We start from the raw sequence: 4,849 nt of genomic DNA, 5'->3' as shown, positions 1-4,849 counted from the left end.
TTTACAAAGTTACCATTTTACGGTTTATATTATTATTATTATTAATGGTTATTGTTGTTGGTAATTTCAGTGTTATCAACAATATTTTAGTATATTGGATTAACTTGTCGGTCGAAAAAATAAGATTAGGGATTAAACAAGTTATGTGACGCGAGAGTGCGAGCTCGTTTAACACTAATATTATTTGGGCCTTATTATTGGGTTTTATGCTTTGGTTTGAGTAATAGTTTATTTGTGCTTAAATGTTATGTTAATTTGGCTTTAATTGGATCAGAAATGATGTATCCGTTTTATTTTTGTCCGATGCTTCTTATATTTCGGCCAACAGTTCCTTCTCTGGCTCTCTCTCGATCGTAGTACACATACAAATAGATGGTTACGGAAGACCATCAACGAATACTCAAATTCTTCATTATTCAATACCATCTACAAAAATTCGTTTCTTGGTTTTAGACTACAAATATACAACATAGCTTACTTTAAAAATAAATTTGTAAATACAAGTATTCACTTAAAATTATCAATGTAACATTCAAGTTAAATATAGTTGCGTTACATAAACAACCATCGCTTGGTGGACCGTGCTTTTGTTGCACAAATGCTTTAAGGCGTTGGCACATGTATACCTGCCAAATATCAACCATTAAAAAAGTTAACATTTAAAATATATAAGTCGCATTCATAGCTATCTTTTCATCATCAAACATTGCACTAACTTTCACAATGAATCTTATCTTTTATGTTTCACTTGTAACATTATAAGTAACATTAAAACCATAGAAACTAAATAATCAATCATGGTTCCATTAGTGTATGTTCTCTTGTTACTACCCTTATTCTTATTTCTTGTCCACTTTATTATTAATCCAACTCCCACCAACAAAAACCTACCACCTTCGCCACCAAAACTACCGGTGATCGGCAACCTCCACCAGATTGGTCGACTCCTGCACCACTCGCTCCATTCGTTATCCCAAAACCATGGTGGGCCACTCATGCTCATTCACCTGGGCTCTGTCCCAACCTTGATCGTCTCATCAGCCGATGCAGCCCGTGAGATAATGAAAACTAATGATCTCATATTTGCTAATAGACCCGATGTTAAGGTGTGGCACCAACTCCTTTGCGACTTGAAAGTAGTCTCGGTGGCACCTTATGGTGAATATTGGCGGCAAGTCAAGAGTATTATGGTTCTCCATTTGTTAAGCAATAAAAAGATCGAAGCACATCGTGAGATTAGAAGAGAAGAGATCTCCAATGTTGTTGACAAAATCAAGAAATCAGAGGTATAATGATATTTAAATAAAAAACAAACCAACATGTTTTCTATTTATCTTAAGAAAGTATCTTTAATAACATTTTACATATTAGACAAGTCCTGAACTTTATTGTTGTTGGTTTGCCACTTATATTTTAAAAAAAGTTAACAAAATCAATTGTTTGCAATCCAAAGCCACAAACCGTTCGACACATCAACCAACTTTACAATCAGTTCACCTATTAGTTTATTATTAAACAAAACCACATGTTCATATCTCATTTGTTTTTATTATTTTCTTTTTTTATTCTAACATGTATTTACTAATAATTTATTTTTGTTTGGTAATTTGTAATAGTTTAACTTTTTAAAAAAATATAAATATACAATTTCGCTTAACTTTTTATTGTGAACAATCCGATATAAATTTTATAAAAAACATTATTACTTCAAATTTATTTTTTTAATATGGGTTCGTTTGATGAATATATATAATTTTTAAAATATTTCTAAATTAAATATATATTGTTTCTTTTGAAATATAGAAATTATTTTTTATATTTCTATACACTTTTTATAGAAAACAACGATTAGTTTTATTTATTTAATAAAAATAGTGAAGTTTGGGTCGTTAATAAGTGTGGAAAGTTTGGATTGGGTTAGGTAGGCGGAAGATAGAGATATTAGTTTTATAATAAAGATTAGGTTAAGTTGATTTTTTAATATGAATGATCTTAAAGTGATATGACAAAAATTTTGAATCATATTTCTAACTATGAAGAAACAATTATGATAACAATGTAACTAATATATTGCATATGACAACAGGTGGTGGATTTGAGTGATTTGTTTGTAAGGTTTACAAATGACGTGGCATGCCGGGTGACGTTTGTGAAGAAGTATAGCGACGGGGAGAGTGGGAGGAAGTTTAGGAAGATGTTGGACGAGTTTTTTGAGGTACTCGGTGGTTTTAACTTGGAGGATCTTGTTCCTTGGCTTGCATGGGTGGACCGATTAAGAGGGTTTCATGCTAAAGTCGAGAGGGTTGCTAGAGAGATGGATAAGTTCTTGGATGGTGTCGTGGAGGAGCGGCTGACAGGTCAATTGCCATCGAGTGGCGAGGGTGGTGGAGAAGACTTCATTGATACATTGATAAGGATCCAAAAAGAAGACAAGATAGGAGTGGCTCTTGACAAGCTTGCCATCAAAGTACTCCTCTTGGTAACAAATTTTGTCTATAGTAGTAGTGAATAGTGATACATGGTAACAAATTATAATCTGGCTTATAATTTTTAAATGATTTGATATGGTTGGCTACTTGGCTCTCCATTATAGGCTACCAATACCAAGAGGAGTCTTGGATTCTTTTTTTTCCACTCACAAATTTAACTCTTTCACATTTAAAAAATTAAAGTCAAATAAGTATAAATTTTAATGTTTTAAAAAGTCAAATACAACCAATGCAAAAATGTTACAAACTTAAATGACAAAAAAAATTTAACACTCTTTCACATTTAAAAAATCAAAGTCAAATATGTATAAATTCTAATGTTTTTAAAAGTCAAATACAACCAATGAAAAATGTTACAAACTTAAATGACGAAATGTCTAATTTACTCTTTATTTTTTCATAATTCATCCTTAAACTAAGACTATAAAAATGTAAATCCCCCCCCCCCCCCCCCCCCCCAACTCAACGATTTGGATTATACGTGTAACTTGGTAGTTCGAGATTTTTAGAATTATACACTCATATTATTTAAAAATACCTTTAAAAAAATCAAAAGTATGTTAACAAATAAAAAGAATAGTACTCAAATTCGAGGTCTTTTCCAAAAGTTTAATTTTTTCTATGCTTTAGTACTTTTTGAAACGTTTTATAAAACACTATAAAAGAGTACTAAGAAGAAAAACAAATAATAAAAAGTTGTAATATCGTTTTCATTACACATATGGGAATGATTTGTGCCACATGATGTGAAATGGGGTAAATAAAATAACATGGGTAAGGGTGTTGGTTTATTACATGGGCAAATAATGTAAAATTTTAAGTTTTAAAGTAGTTTGACAATATGTATAATATATAATGTTATTGTAGAATGCCTATACTGCTGGAACAGATACAACAACTACCGTATTAGAATGGACATTTAGTGAACTTCTAAAACATCCTATGGCTTTAAAGAAAACACAATGTGAAGTGAGGATGGTTCTCAAGGGTAAGCACCAAATAGACCAAGAAGACATAGATAACATGAAGTACTTAAAAGCCGTGTTCAAAGAAACTCTTCGTCTTCATCCACCCATCCCAACTCTAGTCCCTCGTGTAGCGAGTCAAGATGTCAAGGTCATGGGATATGACGTTATAAAAGGAACTCGGGTTATCATTAATGCATGGACCAATGCAAGAGGCCCTAAAGTGTGGGATGACCCTAATGAATTCAGGCCCGAGAGATTTTTAGATTGCAATATTGATTTCAAAGGGCTTGATTTTGATTTGATTTGATTCCATTTGGTGCCGGGAGGAGGGGATGCCCGGGGATTGCTTTTGCAATGGCGACAAACGAGAATTTGTTGGCGAACCTTTTGCACAAATTCGATTGGGAGCTACCTAATGGTGGGACTGAAGAATATCTTGACATGAGTGAACGGCCTGGTCTTACGATTCGTAAAAAGGTTCCACTTTTGGCTGCTGCGACACCATTTTCTTCTTAAATATTGTATGTTCGTAAGTAAATATGGTTAAAACTGCTCAGTGTTCGTATTTAAGTTTGTCACATTAATAACGTGTCAACACTGCTTATCACTTTCGTATAATTAAATCACTTTGAAGTCTTTTAGCATATATATATTTGGTCGAATAATGCAAAACAATGCTTGTCTTTATTTTATGCTAATTTGTTTATGTAAATTTAGCAAAATGAATTACATATCAATCTTCATGTATGTAAAATTTGGTGTATTTTTAAAGTCTTGGCAAAATTTTTTGCTTCTCAATCACCAAATTTAATAAAGTAACTAGCCCTAATCAAACTGCTTCTATAAAATGAAGCAAATGTTAGATAAAGTTCTATACTTCTATAGCTCTATTACATAAGAAAGGCTTAATTATGCTAAAGATTCAAATATGAACTAGTTGGTGTGTAAGGGGGATTTGGAAGGTCTATGCAATTGTGTAAACAGAAGCTCCCTGATGTTTAGGAAACTTCTCTGTCGTGTTCATGAGTTTCACTTAAGAAAAGAAAGGAAATGAAAAGGATGAAAAGAAGGAACATTTATTAATATTTATCTATGTGATGGACCAAATGTTTTGTGATAATAGTTTTGTGGGTGAAAATGGTCATAGACCAAATGTTTAAAAGAAAGATGTAACACGTTTGCATTCAATCAAAATTGTTTTCATGTCGCTTTTAGATTGTGTGTATCTGCCATTTAGTTATGGCGCACGGGAATAAGTTAAGCAAAGCTGTGTCTTGGACGAAAGTTATTAGGAATTCTTTTAAGCGTTTCTTATTAATGGTTAAAGTTGTTTTTAACCAGGTTGAGAACCCCTAAAAGTTTACGGGAATGGGGCGAGGGCAAGTAAAACAA

General features: G+C 32.5%; 1 pseudogene across 1 annotated transcript; it reads left to right on the top strand.

Annotated features, from left to right (window-relative positions):
- Positions 1-797: 797 nt before the first annotated feature.
- On the top strand, positions 798-3,981 carry LOC143577171 (cytochrome P450 736A117-like; annotated as a pseudogene). Its single transcript, XR_013143072.1, has 3 exons — positions 798-1,286; positions 2,087-2,479; positions 3,357-3,981. The product of XR_013143072.1 is annotated as a cytochrome P450 736A117-like (transcript).
- The last annotated feature ends 868 nt before the right edge of the window (positions 3,982-4,849 follow it).

Source organism: Bidens hawaiensis, unplaced genomic scaffold (assembly GCF_021521415.1).
Source record: "Bidens hawaiensis isolate Kalapana, Puna unplaced genomic scaffold, B.hawaiensis_p1.1 tig00028477_1, whole genome shotgun sequence".
Lineage (NCBI taxonomy): Eukaryota > Viridiplantae > Streptophyta > Magnoliopsida > Asterales > Asteraceae > Bidens > Bidens hawaiensis.
This window is presented reverse-complemented; position numbering and strand designations above follow the sequence as displayed.